We start from the raw sequence: 16,601 nt of genomic DNA on the forward strand, positions 1-16,601 counted from the left end.
GCATGATAACTCCGGGAACGATTGTCTGCAATTCAAAATCCAAAAGTACAATTATTAGACTTGCTACAGGTTCGGGCATTTTCGATAAAGTGAAATTATTTGTATAAATATCATTAAAGATCGCAACTATTTAGTTGAAAATTAATCTGTGTTTGTTAAGGATTACAAATTATTTGGTTGAAAATCCTTTTTAATTCGCTGAATTCAACTATTTTTTGAATAAAATTAAAATCCTTTTTGATTAAAATATCAAATATCACTTTTTTCGTTAAAAAATTATCTTCTTTGGTTAACAACTCCATTAGATAGTTGAAAGTGAAACTACTTTGTTTAAAATTAATTTATTTGGTTGATGACTGATCATTTAAGTTCATAAACATTTTTTTCAACATTTAATTACATTCTGGGAAATTAAGATTTCTTGTTGACAATTAATTGTTTTAAGTGGAAAATTAAGTCGTAAATCTGTGGTTCAGAATTTATCTTCTTAAGATGAAAATTTAAATATTTGGTTAAAAATTCCTGTATTTGATTGAAAGTTCGAATTTTCTGGGAGATTATTTAATCTTGTAGGTGACTCATTCATTTTTTAGTTTAAAATTGCTTTAAAAATTCAAATATTTTATTGAAAATGCATGTATCTTGTGTAAAAATCATCTTTGTGGTTGAAAATAAGTTTTTTCTAATTTACAATTCATTTCTTTAACTGAAAATGTTCTGTTGAATTTTTTGTCGGAAACTGATCTTTTTAAATATAAATTTAATCTTTTTTGTTAAAAAATATACTATTTCGTTGAAGATGTAATTTCATTTAATTAAAAATTCATTTTTTACTCAAAATTTAATTATTCTATTTTTAGTTGAAAATCTAGCAACTTTAGGTGAAAATTCGTCTTTTTTGTTAGAAGCGTACTCTCAATTGTTGAAAATTGATCTTTTCGGTTACAACTAAATTTCTTTGCTAGAAAATTAAACCATATTGCTGAAAATTTCTTTATTATGTTTATTTTGTAAACAATTTATTTTACTAACTGAAAAATTAACTATTTTGTTTGTTTTAAAATTTATCTTTTCAGTTAAAAATGCATGTAATAATTATAATTTTTCAATAATTAATCATTTTATTTGAAAATTGACTCGATCTATTCCAATTTTTGTTCAAAAGTTACGTTACTCTGTGATAGAAGCGTAATCTGTTTCGTTAAAAAATTATTTGTTTTGTAGTAAATTCAAGAGTTCCATTTTTTTAACAACTCATCATTTATCTGGTCGAAAAATAAATTTCCACTTAAAACAAGCAATTGTCAATTATAAATCTTAATTTTCAACAAAGTAATTAAATTTTGAAAAAAATGTTTATCTAGTCTAAAATGTTTAAATAGTCATCAACCAAATAAATTAATTTTAAACAAAGTAGTTTCACTTTCAACTATGTAATGGAATTATTAACCATTGAAGATAATTTCTTAACGAAAAACGTGATATTTGATATTTTAATCAAAAAGCATTTTAATTTTATTCAAAAAATAGTTGAATTCAGCGAAATAATTGAGAACCAGCATTGAAGTGACGTCACGGCCACCCGAAGGCCAAGTCTATTGTCGGGAAAAGTGAGCAAAAAAATTTCGAAGGGTTCAATATCATCGAAAGAGGTAACCGTTCTCGCCCCCGCTCCCATTGCTGCCATTAGGACTCATAATTACCGCTGCTTCCGACATCATAGCTTAAATTTTGAAATTTACTTGTTTAAAGCTTAAAAAGAGGCCCTAAATATTATTATTCTGACCTACAAATTGGAAAATGTATTGTATGAAAATGGAGGAACAATTGCAAGAAATTTCATCTCAAAAGCATCCTCTTAAACATATCAAATTGTACACTAAAGTTGAGCTCATTTTATACTGTTAGTTTATCATGCAAGTGACTTAGTCGTTTTTTTTTGTTAACAGGAACCTGCATTTGCTCCAGTACAAATCGCCTGATATATTTCTGACGCTTTTGCCAGGATATTTGAGATTTTATTTTATTTGTTCACAAATAAAAGAATTGTGCAGCTAATCCAATTTTATAGCGCAGCCGTTGATAATAGGCCCACAATAGATAGAACTTTTTTTGTGCCCTTTAAAATAATGAACATTTTTTCACATCACCATTTTCGACCTAAAATCAACAGTTCTCGAGTAATTTTAAAAAACATGTTACTGTTTAACACTTTCTAGAATTTCGGAACTTTGCCGTACACGTATGTTTGGGGACTTTTTACAATATCTTTATTAAGCCATTGCCAACGTATCTATGAAAAAAATGCTACTTTTACGAATTTTTTTCTCAAATCCTACATTGACTGGACTAGTGACCATCCTATCATAAAAAGACGATGTTTTGATCCAAAAGAAAAAATTTGTACGAAAAAAATTATTGATCAAAATAAATGAAAAATAATTAAATCCTTGAACAGGGGAATTAATTTTAAACCAAATAATTAAATATTAAATTAAGAAATATTTTTTGAGCCAAAAATAAAATAGCTAAATTTTCAGTGAAAAATATAAATTTTCCGAAAAGACCAAACAAATTTCAACCGGTTGAATTCAAGAAAAGGACGAATTTTTTAACCAAATAGCCGAATCTTAAACCATACATATGAATTTTCAAGAAGAATTTTGAATGAAATATGTGAATTTTCTATTAAATAGTTAATTTTTCAACTTATAAATGATGAATTTATAACAAAAAATGGAATGGATTATTCTTCAGATAAAAAATTAACTTTTCATTTTAAAAAAATGTAAAAAAAATTAAACAAGAAAATGAAATTTTAAACCATGAAAGTTAATTTTCCAGCAACAGAGATGTATTTCCAACAAAATACATTAATTTTCAACAAAATTGTTCAAGTTGGAGGCAAAAAAGAAAAGTTATCCACAAAACTTAAATTTTCAAACCGAAAATATGCTTTTTCAACACAAAATTTAATTTTCTATCAAACTGTGGAATTAACAAGCCAAAAAGAAGAATTTTCTATACAAAACGAATTCTATACCCCAAAAAACAAACCTTTAACTAAGAAAAGATTTTTCACAAAATAGCTGAATCTTCAACCAAAAAAATAACTTTTTAAAAAAGTAGTATAACTTTCAACCAGGTAATTGATTATTCTACCTTATCCAAGTAGTTGAATTTGCTATTAAAAAAAAATCAATTTTGAACCAAAAATGAAATAGTAAAATTCTAATTTTTTTCTAGATTTCAAACCAAAACTATAGGAGCTTTAAAAATTCTGTTTTGAACATTAGCAGGAATCTTTTTGCATTTTGAAGGAGTTCAAAATTTTAAGAAAAATTCGAGACAGCTAATAATATTTTTAGAAATTTCCGAGGTTTTGAATACATTTAAAATATTTTAAAACTTGGAAGCAATCCTGAAAATTTTCCAAATATTTTTTATACTTTTCAGTTTTCTAAAAGTCCTAAATATCTTTTAACAAGGCTTGAATTTTTCATAATATTTTTTAAATCCTGTAAATAAAAAAAATTAATCTTCTAGATTCTTTTTTGACACATCTGAAATATTCAAAAATCTGTTCTAATTTTCTTTAAATTCCTAGGATAATTTTGAAGATTTCAAGACCATTTTTTATATTTTGAATTATTTTTCAAAATTTTAAGAAAAATTTGAGTCAGCCAAAAATATTTTTAGAAATTTTAGAGGTTTTGAATAGATTAAAAATATTTTAAAAACTTGGAAATACTCCCAAAAATTCACCAAATATTTTTTATTTCTTTAAAAATTCTAAAAGTCCTAAATATATTTTCAAACGGCTCGAATTTTTCCTAATTAAATTAATTTTTTACACAACTGAAATATAAAAAAATTCCAAATTTACTCAAGAATAATATAAAATTCATATTTATATAAGTTCAAAAAAAAGAACAATAGTTCTTTTCTTGTCAATAATGTCAATATTTCTGTGACTAAAAAAAGTATGTCAAAATCATTCAGCTTTAAAAGAAAAAATGAATATGCAATCCTAAATTGAGTTTGATAAAATTAAATTACAGACACCTACTATTATAATGATATAGTAATTAAAACTCTCTTAATTGGTACGTGCAGTACTTTCATAATTTTGAAATTCTTTTTATAGCTTGAAATCATGCACGCATTTTATGAAAGTTCGCAGAAACGATTACATCTGTAACATTGTATATCAATATATGGGGTATCCCACTTTCTTTTATTTTTTTTAAATCGTGCACGCATTTTACGGAAGTTCGATGAAACGATTACATCTGCAATATTGCATATCAATATATGGGGTATCCCACTTTCTTGTCTTTTTTTGCTTTACAGAACTCCAATTTCTCTGAAGAGATACAGCCCAAAACAAATTTATCTTTTTATGCAATTCAAGGACGCCATTCGAAAGGACATTTGAAAAAAGTGGTCAGCTTACATTGCTGCAATTGTCGTATTTAAAATGTAAAGCGAAATATTTTTTGTTTGCCTATAGAGATACGTATGAGCCAACCACTTCAATCAATACAGTGTACTTTACCTTTACTAGTACTTTAGTCTTTACCAGTCACACATAATTTTTTCGCCAGTTTTTATAATATTATTATTTTTATCTACGATGAGAAATCACAAATTCAACATTTATCATTATTAGGGTTGCTACAAGATCGCAATTTCCAAATTCTCTGTCATTTCGTTCGAAATTTTTCTTTTAGTTATAAAAACCATACACTTAGGTGATCAATAATATTTATTAAAAAATGCTTATTTTTCAACTCTCTTCCTTAATTCAACGAAGAAAAAATAAAGTTTTAAGGAAATAGTTCAAGCTTCAAATAAAGTGATGAATCTTCGATACAAAAATGAATTATAAACGAAAAGTGTAATAGTTGATATTTCGACAAGAACATATTTTCATTGTCAATCAAAAATAGATTAATGAAATTGAAAATACGGATGTTTAAACAATTCCTTGAATTGAAATATAAATTAAATAAATGGGTAAACTTTGAATTAAAGAAATGAATTTAAAACGAAAATTATGATTTTCCAATAAAATAATTAACTTTAAACCAAAAAGTTGAAAAAGACAAATTTTCAACAAAATAGATGAGTCCCCAATCAAAACAGACTCAAACCAAAAATATGGATTTTTAACAAAAAAGTTGAATTTTTAAACAAAAAACACCGATTTTTTCGAAAATAATTTAACTTTCAATTTAACTAACGAAGATCAATTTTAGACAGAAATGGAATGATTACATTCTCCTTTCTAACATTATTTTTCAATTTAAAAAAATCTCAACAAAATACTTCACTTTTTAACAAACAAAAAAAGTGAATTTTTAACTAAAATGATTAATCTTTGATAAAAAAAATGTATAACGAGACAGTTGAATTTTCCACCATAAACATGAATTTTCTACAAAAAAACAACTCAAGAAAAGAATAATTCTTAATCCAAAAAGACAAATATTTAATAAAATCCACACATTTTCAACTTAAAATATAATAGTTAAATTTGCAGTAAAACAAAGGTTAATTTTCAACTAAATTAAATGCATTTTTCAATTAAAAATTATACATTTCTAAATTAAAACAGGAATAGATGTATTTTCAGTTAAAAAAATTAATTGACAACAACAAAAAAAAAGCATTTTTTACGAAAGAAATAAATTTTTAACCTAAAAGATTAATTGTTGACCAAAAAGACCAAATTTCCACAAAATGAATGAATATTCGTCCAAAGAAATGAATTTTCAACCAAGGAATATAAATTTGAGAAAAAAGATAAATTTTTAATAATAAATGGTATAGTTAAATTTTTCTTAAATGAAATGAATTTTTAACTAGAATTATATTAAGCTTCAAGCAAAGAATGAATTTTGAACCAAATAGTTGAATTTTCAACTCAAAAGGTGAATTTACAACCAAAAAGTAACACTTCTAAACAAAATACATGAATTTTAAACCAAAAAAGATAAACTTTCAACCGAAGCGAGAATTTTTTAACATACAAGTTGAGTTTTCAGCCAAGAAAGATATTTCAGTTAATAAAGAGAAAATTTGTCAAGTCTTTCAAATCCTTTGATATCTTTGATACTGTTTTAAAATCTCAGTAAAATTCTTTTTAATCTCTTGCAATTTCTGGGAATCTTCTAAAGAACCCTAAAATCATTCAAATCCTTTGAAATCAATTTGAAAACTTATAACCTTTAAAGTCCTAATGGATCTTATAAAATACTTGAAATCCATGTTAAAATCGTTTGAAACTCCTTGACTTTTTAAAAATCTCGTTACAATTTTAGAAATCACCTTAAACGTCTCAACAAAATTTTGAAATTTTTTAAATCTTTTGAGATTTCGATTTTTGAAGTGGCGTATATATATGCTATTTTAACCAATTTTGAAAAGAAATTCTAAAATAATTTAAAAAGCAGTTTGTAAGCTTAGTTGGCATTAACAAACAATGTGAGAAAATAGTAATATTACTGTCTTTTTTCAAAATAATAATAAAGTGGTGATCGAGTCCACAAAAAACAATATTAAAAAGCGAACCACAAATATTAAATCAACTCTTCAAAACATTTTCTATCTTTAGATTTAGCCATTCTATTTCTAACATTTAACAATCAAACTGATTCTTTTTCAAGAAAAAAAAGTTGTCAAAAGTGTCAATAGTAGCGTGAGTCCGAGGCCTGTGCGAGGATCAAGCAGATTTATACACAGGAAACAATATTAGAAATCGAATCAGAGATATAAATCAACTTTGCAGAAGACTTGCTATCTTAAAATTTAGCCATTAAATTTTTCTCATAAGAATCAAATTTATTCTTTTTCAAGGAAAAGAAAGGTGTCAAAAAGGATCAATAGTAACGTGAGTCCCAGACCTGCTTGAGGATCAAGAATATTTAAACACAGGAAACAATATTAGAAAGCGAAACAGAAATATAAATCAATTTTGCAAAACACTTATTATCCACAAATTTAACCATTGAATTTCTTAAATCGAATAATCAAATTTATTCTTTTTCAGTTGGGAAAAAATTTGTTAACAGGATCAATAGTAGCGTGCGTCCGAGACCAGCGTGAGGATCAGTAAGCTTTATATACAGAAAGCAATATTAGAAAGCGAACCAAAAGATATAAATCAACTCTGCAAAACACTTGTTATTTTCAAATTTAGCTATTAAATTCCTTACAATCTTAAATTCAAGAATCAAATTTATTCTTTTTCAAGGGGGAAAAAGTGTCAATAGTAGCGTGAGTCCGAGCTCTGTCTGAGGATCGGGAAGATTTATATTTAGAAAACAATATCAGAAAGGAAACCAGTAAATCAACTCTGCAAAACACTTGATATCTTCAGAAGGATCTTTGCACAGAATTGGAGGTATTAAATCATATCTGCAAAATACTTGTTAGCTTACAATTTAGATTGACATTTGATAACCAAAGTTATTCCTTTCTAAGGAAACCCTCCAGGAAGTAACAAAAGATTAAAAGAAGCTACTGCCACTCAAAAATGGTCTCCCCAATCCACTTCAACTCAATGATAACATTAGGATCCTAATTGTCACAAACCCCGCGAAAAGCTACAAAGTGGAACAAGTAGCCGCTGCTATAAATGGAATTAATGGAATTTAATGAAATTATTAATGGAAATAAACTTATTTTTTACGGAAGAAAAATGGGTCAACACTAACGTGAGTCTGCGAACCGTGTGAGGATCAGGGACATCTTTGCACAGAACTGGAGGTATTAAATCATATCTACAAAACACTTGTTAGCTTACAATTCAAATCGACATTTAATAATCAAAGAGACTCCTTTTTAAGGAAAACCTCCAGTAAGTAAAAGAAGATTCAGAGAAGCTATTACCACTTAAAATTTTTCTCGCCAATCCACTTCATCTCAATGATAACATTATGATCCTAATTGTCACAAACCCGACGAAAAGCTACAAAGTGAAACAAGTAGCTGATGCTAATTCGGAACGTGCTTCGACCGTACCAAGCATTTCCGCACTGCTCCGTCCTTGTTTCTTTGGCACAAAAGCACATCGAATGGACTCGTTTCTCTTTCTTCGATTCTCTCAGACTCTCTCTCTCTCTCTCAACCTGGGTCATTCTCCTCCTTCCTCTCCATTCTTCTTGGCAAACCTCACCGAACATTCTACAATCTACCATGACTATGGTTGTACTATATACATAATACATAGCATCCATAGTAGTTGGTTCCGAAATTCCCCGGGTGTACTCGTTGGCTCGTGCTACCGAACGTGGGAATATTCCCAGGCTTGGAAGCCGTTCCACCCTGACAAGCAGTTACATACCCACACGAAAGAAAAGTGCACGGAAATACGAGCCAGACTCACCAACACAAGAAAGGAGCAGGCGGATCGTTCCCCCTGGGCCTGTATGTCCCCTTTATGGACGAGGGGCCACCAGGTAATGCAACCTTAGCACAGCCCATTGCCGTCTTATGCACATAATGTGAGCCTATTGTGCATAGCACGGGCCATATTGTTGTGCGCCTTTCCTGGATCTGTAGCTATAACTAGAGATCTTATATTGTTGGGTCTTGGGTCTTGGCTGTCTGGAGCCACTATGATGAGACTACTTGCTTCCAACGATTAGATGATGTCTGCTGACTACTACAAGAATACAAGTCCACAAGTCTGAGTCTTCAAGTTTACAATGATGATCCCTTCTAGCACGCGAGGAACCAGAACTCTTCCCATGGCTCCTCACTTCCTTACCTCAATCCTCATTCTTCTTGGATCCTCACCTCCTCACCTCCTCACCTTCTCAATTCTCATTCTTGTTGCCTCCTCACTTCCTCACTTCTTCACCTCAATTCTCATTCTTCTGTATTTTCCCTTTACTTATCATATCCATGAAGTGTTCAGTTGTTCACTCTACCAGTCTTCACGGTTCGGCTGTTTCAGACTGCTCTTTCACCCTTTCCTCCCTGACGTCCTTTATGACTTTTTGCACTCGCTTCCGTATAGTTAGAATGCAGCCACTTTCTGGAGAACCACGGATTCCGCTCGAACGGTTGATTATTCCGGTCTGAGAACACGCGGATTGGGGATGCGGGGTTTCTTTTAAGTCGTGCCTTCCAAAGTGTGAGAAAGTCGAAGGTGAAGTATTTTCTCCTGTTTCGCTGCTTACAAATTGGGGAGTCAGTGAAGGATGTAGTTTCCAGTTGGAAATTTCGTGTAGGAATGTAGGAAGTCTTTTTCGAATTCGAATAAGAGGATTAGTTTTAGATTCTAGATAGAGAGAAAAAGGAAGAATCTATTTCAGAAAGTATTTTTGTAAGTTTTTGCTTCGCCAAATTGTATGTATGAGTGTGATTAAAAATGTACTTATTTCAATAAGAAGGTTGTCAAGTTTATAATCTAGTTATTTGATTTTAAAAATCACAATAACCAGTAGTGCTAGAGGCGAAAATTATCTACATGGCTGTTTTTTAGCTGCTGCTAAAGTTCCTTCATTTTTATAATGTTAACATGAAAATTTTTTCCCGGTAATACCGCAAAAAGTAATAAATCTTTCACATTGGGTTAAATTGACCCTATAATTTTTTCAATGACTCCTACTTTAAAACATTTACACCGACTTTAACAACAAAATATGTGACGTACTTGAAACATTGCTAAATATGTTAGAGTAATAATATTGTAAAAAAACTAAACGTTAAAGTATAACCAAATATAGTTGAAAAGGTAAAAATTCTACATTCAGTAATCCGAAGTTAAAGGCACAATTTTAATTTTATACAATTATTGTAGAAACAACTTCAAAATTCGATGCCTTCAATAAATTGAAATAACTCTGGAAACAATTAAAAATTGTTAACGTTCTTGAGCTCATTTTTAAGGTGAGTTTCCATCATATTTTTCTATATTGTTAAGATAGTTTTATCTTTTGTTCCCTCGATTCTGCTCTAGGGTCAAACTTGGAGAAAAAAAGTCGCATAACTTCCAAAATATGTAAATAATAAATATGTACCAAAATTTAAAAAAATCATCATTTATCACATTTTAATCAATTTTAATGTTTATAAAAATATTGTTAACAATATTTTTAAACCATTTGGACAGTACAATAATTATTTGAAATTCTGCAACTTTTTTGCACCATCAGGGTAGAATGTAGGGGTAAAAATCTAAAAATATCTTAATAATTTAGAAAAATACTATAGAGAGTTGGGAAAAATGTTAATTATTTCCAGAGTGATCCTAATTTTTCGAAAATTTCGGCTTTCAAAGTTGTTACTGAATATTTTTTAAAATGAACTGACATTTTTAATCCAACTTTAAAGTATTTAATGCAGTACTTTAGTACCTTTATTAAAATTATAAGGAAGCAAATTTCATATTAATATGATAAAAGCGGGAATTTTGTGAACCATAACAACAAAATTTTTTATTAAGGGTTCTATCATTTTTTTAAACGAAATCTTTTCAAATAGTTTAAAATTTTTTTAATAATTTAAAATCTTTAAAATCCTTTGAAATTTTTGTATGCTCGACAATTATTCCTTGAAATTGTCAAAATCCATCAAAATAACTTGACATAAAATTTACTTTAATCTGTAAAGTCCTTTAAAAGTTCGTTGAAATCTTTTGAAAAAATTGTTTGAAAATGAATTTCTTGAAATTTGTTGAAATCTTTTAAAATAACATAAAATTTGTTCAAACTTTTGAAAATACCTAGAAATATTTAAATTAAATACTAAAAAATCCATATCAAATTTTGAAATGTAAAATAATATAATTAATAACAATATGTCTACCATAACCACAATCTTTATTCAAATTTAAACTAATTCAATCATTTTTAATATGAATGGACAGATCATCGTACTTTTCTATAGTTAATTTCAAAAATATTTAATTTATACAGATGGCGCCAAAAAATATAGGTATTAACTTCAAAGTTTTATTTAAATCCCAAATAGTTTAGTTTCAAATTATTCAAATTTTTAAAAATTAAAGTAATTATAATAGATCACTCTGTAAATTAAAAAAAGTTTTTTACTTCTAGGGAAAGCCTATTCTACCTTTGAATAGAATAATGTTTTTGAAGTAAAACCTAGTTTTTCGAGAATAGGGAAAAAAATAATTTGAAAAAAAGTTGGAAATGTCGGATAATTTTGGCTTTAAAATACTTTTAATTAGAAAATTTATCTTGTTTGTTGAAAATGCATTTTTTTCGCTGAGGATGCAGCTATTTGGTTAAGAAATCCTCTTTTTTGGTTGACTTAACTAGTTAAAAATTCCTTTCTGTTTGTTGAAAATAAATTTGATTGAGGATTCAATTATTTTGTTACAAATTGTTTTTTTTTATTCACAAATTTCATTATTCCATTTTTGGTTGGAAATTTAACTATTTGGTAAAAAATTGATATATTTTGTTGAAAATGCACACATCTGTTTGGTAGAGGATTCAGATATTTGGTTAAAAAATCCTTTTCTTTGTTGATTTAGGTAGAAAAAAATTCTTTTTTTTTTTATTGAAAATTAAATTTGTAAACCAAAAATTTTATGTTTTAATTTTTAATTCAGAAAAATATCCTTTTTCAGTTGAAAATTGATCTGTTTAGTTGAGGATGCCATTCTATTGTTGTTTAGAAATTTATCTCTTATAAGTTGTAAATTTAACTATTTGGTAGAAAATTTATTTATTTTCTTACAGTTCATATTTTCAGTAAAAAAAATTAATCTTGTTTATTGGAAATACATATTCTTCTTTGAGAATTCAACTATTTATTCAAAATTCGTCTGTTTTTGTCTAATACAAATAGTTGAAAATTCGTTTTTTGTTGTTGAAAATTAATTTGTTAATCTAAAAATTGAACGATTCCATTCAATTAGTGTTAAGATTCATCTTTATATAATAAAATTCATATATTTGGTTGAGCATTCAACTATTTTGTTAAGAAATTGTTTCTTACTTTTAATACCACTACCCGAAAACTCGACCATTTGGTTAAAAATGTATCTTACTTAAGTTGAAAATTTTAATATTAAAAAAAATCACCTTTTTCGGTCACAAAATCAACTTTTCTGTCAAGAATGTGTTTATTTTGTTTAAACAATCATCTTTCTGGTTTAAAAATAAATTTGTTTTTTAAAAATTTTATGTTAAATAATTAATTATAATCATAATATAAATCATTTATTTACCTATAAATGCGTTCCCCTATTATTTTGCTTTTTTGTCTGCGATCAAGAATTTTTCCGAAATAAAATCTTCACGATATTCCATTTAAAAAAAAAAACATTTTTCAATCAAGTATCGTCAGTGCTAACTACATAATTATAATGTGGAATTCAGGTATAATTAAATTGGAAGTTGCGCTCCTAGCAAACAACCGTGCGTGACTTACGTAAACCATCGGAAAGCATTCGTGCTACCCAAAAATCACATCAATCTCGGTTTACTCGGTTCTCGTATCATCAGTTTGGCAGCATAATTACCGCATGATATTTCAGCGACAACCCATCACACCTCCTCATCATCGGTGTCGGTCAAGCACTTTCACCCGAACATAAAAAAGAATTAAAAAATTTTTTTATTGAGTTGTCAAATCGTTCTTACGTAACACAAGATTGACTCACGTCATGGGCAATTTTATTCGCGTGTACTTAATTAATCTCTCCTCTCGACTGATGCGGGAAACATTCTACGGATCCATCCGTGAAAAAGATGCTAGTCATCCAAGAATTCTTGATGTCTCTCAATTCATTATAATTAAAATAAAGTTTAAAAATAATTCTCAGAGCGTCCGAAATACTTTATATTTAACATTCACGGACTTTTTCCTTATTTTTCTTTGACCAATTTTTCATTTTTCCTGACTAATGACCAATAATATTAAAATACCAGAATATTGATCTCGTAAAACAAAAATAGCTTAAATTTTTCACATAATGATTCTGAAACAAAAAAAAATTAAACTTTAACAAAAGAAAGTTGCATTTTCAACTGGATAATTTAATTATTTAAAATACAGTTGAATTTTCAACAAACTAAAAATTCAATCCAAAAGGACGATTTTTCTGTCCATATAGACGAATGATCAACAACAAAAAATGGAAATTTCGACCAAACATTATTACATTTTAACAACAAAATAATTAAATTTCCAACAAAATATTAGAATTCTTAATTGCAAAATAATAAATAATAAAAATAATATATTTTTTCTTTTAAACCAAGTAGTCGAATTTTCAAACATAAATGATTAAATTTCTTTTAAAAACAGTTGCCTTTTAAAACAAATATTTGGATTATCAAATTTAAAAATCGAATATTTTAGAAAAAAGTTGCCTTTTAAGCCCCAATGATTAGATTTTTAAGAAGGAAATTTAATTTTAATCAAACATTTGCATTTTCAACCAAGTATTTAAATTTTCAACAAAAATATGAATTTTCAACTGAAAATGTAATAGTTAATATTTCGACACAAAAACAACTGAAAAACAACTGATAAAAAAGAAGAATTTTCCACTAAATGCATGAATTCTCAACAAAAAATATCAATTTTCAGCCGAGAATGGAACGATTTGTAATGATTTTCAAACTAAAATTATGAATCTTCAAATGAAATACATAAGTTTAAAAAAAAATAAATAAAAATCTGTCATTATTCATTGAAAGTCTATGCCATTTCTTGTTTTTGGAAGAGAATTAAAATTTCTGCTTAATAATAATTCATTTATCTGGTTAACAATTGATCTATTTTCTGCAAAATTCGTTTAATTTTTTTAACTGAAAATTTATCGCTTCCCTTTTTATTTTTAAATTTATATTTATCAGTTGAAAATATAACTGCTTGGTTGAAAATTAATCTATTTTGTTGAAAATTTAAAATAAAAATTTAATAGAATATTGTTTCAAAATTTATGTTTTTAGTATGAAATTTGTTTACTTTTCTAGGTTGAAATTAAATTTTTTAAACATAAAATTTAACTATTTCATCTTTAATTGTAAATTTTTTAAGATGAAAATTTAACTATCTGGAAGAAATGTATGTATTTTGTTTAAAAAAAAGTACATTTTGGTGAAAAATTAACTTCTCGGCTGAAAATTCAACAACTTTGTTGAAATTTGAACTACTTTGGTGAAAATTAATTTTTTATGGTTGGAGATGCGATTCATCTCAGTTTGAAAATTTATCTATTTTGCTGAAAAATCGTGGTTTTTTATTGAAAATGTAGTTTTCAACTAAAAAGTGAACTATTCTAGTTGAAGATTCATCATTCTACTTATAAATTTATCGCTTTGGTTAAAAATTTAACTATCTTGTTGAAATTTTTTTTTTAAATAAAGAATTACTTTAAAAAAATAAATAAATAAATGTAATTATTTCATTTTTGATTACAAATGTATCTTTTCTAGTTCAAATACTCACTACTTAATAGAAGGTTCATGTATTTTTGTTACAAATTCGTGGTTTTTGTTAAGATATTAATCTTTGTTGAAACTTGAAATAATTTGTTAAAAATTAATTTTTAGGTTAATTTATGAAAATTTAACTGCATTTTGTAAAACAAATTGTTTTGAATTGAAAATATAACTATTCTACTTTTGATTAAAGAAATGTTTCTTTTTTGCCTAAAATTAATATTTTAATTTTAGATTTCAAAATTCCATTTTATGTTTTTGGATTAAAATTAAAATATTTGGTTAAAAGTTAATCTAGTTTTTGTTAAATTAAAAAATTTTGTTAAAAAGTAATCTTTTGTGGAAAAGTTAAAAAATTTTGAAAATCACATTTTGCAAACACCCTGATATAATATTCTTGTTGAAATATTTTTTTTCCGCTTATAAACGGAATAAAACAACTTCAAATTGAAATTTTCAAAATCAAATTTCCATTTGTAATTTCCTAAATAAATTTTAAAATTTATTATTCAAGACAGTTATTTAAAATCTCTCTTATAGCAATACTCTGTTTTTCTTTCAAGAATATTGCGGAACATGTTAAGTTGGTTGGGAAGGAGGAAATGTAATGCCCATAAATAAAATTTAATGCTTTAAAAGGAAGGTTGCTATTACAAAACTGAGAGGCGAGGAAGATTGAACAGAAGGAGGAATAGAAAGAAATAAAAAAAAATAAAAATAAAATATTAATATGCCAGGAGGCAAACCAGAAGGAAGGAGAACTCGGAATGTTTGTTCCTGGAATAAATGCTGATTTACCGGCAGAGGGTTGAAGAAGCGGAAAATTAGAAGCACTTTAGTGTGAGAATTGGATCGAGAGTGAGGAGCAAATTATGGTGAGAAACTGAGAATTAAGGGGACTAGCGAGCTTGCGGCTAGAATGTAGAGAGCAGAAACTTGGTGTCGCTCCGTGTCATGACTCAAGAATTAGAGTAGCTTTCTATAGATTCCGATAAAGATATTTACCGATATTTTTATGGAATATATAGAAACTTAATCTAGTTCTTGTGACATAATACGAAGCGACACCAAGTTTCTGCTCACTACATTCTAGCCGTAATTTCGCGAAGTGCACGGAGTTATATCCAGAAACCGACTTATCTATCTACTTATGTTACTGTAAATTATTTTAAGAAATTTATTAATGGTGTTAATACTAAATTATTTCATGATAACTGATGAGGAGACAAAAAACAAATCTTTTAATAAAAAATAATAATAGCAGTTCTTAAAAAATATTTCAAACAATAAAACAGGTAGAAAAATTTCTTTTAATTTTCGAAAATTCGAAAAAGACGTTACAAATTTTCAGACAAACACGGTAATGGAATTATGACATCGTAGAATTGGTGAAAACAGATTGGTATTTAAACAACAACAAAATTTATACTCACTTTAGGCTTTAGATAAGTAGCAGTATGGGACTCACCTGTAACAAAAAATAAAAAATGTCTTCATAAGGCCGTACTTAAAATCAGTCTTTTATTATTGAAAAAGACATTCTAAAATAAATTAATTTTTTTAGAATAAAATTTTTGTAGAATAACAAAAATCTAAAGAGAAAAAGGCTTAACAGCACAGCACAAAATGATATCAAAAGAGAGGAAATAGGTTGATTTTTCAAGAAAATAGGGCATATATTTTTTAAAAGAAAATTAGGGAACGGCACAATATGAAATTTATTATGAAACGCTTTAAATTTTTAAGATTTCAAGTTAAAATATATTGAATTTTAAATCAAATAGTTGAATCCTTAAACAAACAAAAAAAGATATTTTAACAAAGGAGGTAAAATTTCAAAAAAAAGTTCATTTTCAACTTAAAGTTCATTTTTAACCAAAAAGAACAATTTTCAACTGAATAGTTAAATTTTCAATAACAAGAAAACTCATTTTCAAACTGATAAATAAACCTTCAAGCAAAAGAAACAAATATTCAAAAACTAACTGATTTTTTCACCAAATAGTTGTATTTTCAAACCAGCAAAATGAACTTTCAACCAAATGTTAAATTTTTTTAATAAAAAAATATACGTTTAACAGTAGAATTTTAAACAAAAGTTACCTTGCAACTAAGAAAGATGAGTTTGATATGAAAAAAGATAAATTTGCAATCCAAAAAGAA

The 16,601-nt window shown here is 27.1% G+C and overlaps 1 protein-coding gene across 8 annotated transcripts in view; it reads right to left on the reverse strand.

Moving 5' to 3' along the window:
* LOC117174057 (tubulin polyglutamylase TTLL4-like) overlaps positions 1–16,601 on the reverse strand; it is a 754,936-nt gene that overhangs the window by 53,297 nt on the left and 685,038 nt on the right. For 5 of the 8 annotated variants that reach the window (XM_033362718.1, XM_033362713.1, XM_033362717.1 and 2 more), the window contains one exon: positions 12,418–12,566. The exons of 1 other annotated variant lie outside the window; for it this stretch is intronic. The gene's annotated coding sequence lies outside the window, so the exon portion shown is untranslated. Of the gene's footprint in view, positions 1–7,896; positions 7,974–12,417; positions 12,567–12,649; positions 12,751–16,601 lie in introns of those variants that run through there. 2 more of the 8 variants (XM_033362719.1, XM_033362720.1) reach the window with 2 other exon arrangements.

Source organism: Belonocnema kinseyi, chromosome 6, assembly GCF_010883055.1.
Source record: "Belonocnema kinseyi isolate 2016_QV_RU_SX_M_011 chromosome 6, B_treatae_v1, whole genome shotgun sequence".
NCBI classification, from domain to species: domain Eukaryota; kingdom Metazoa; phylum Arthropoda; class Insecta; order Hymenoptera; family Cynipidae; genus Belonocnema; species Belonocnema kinseyi.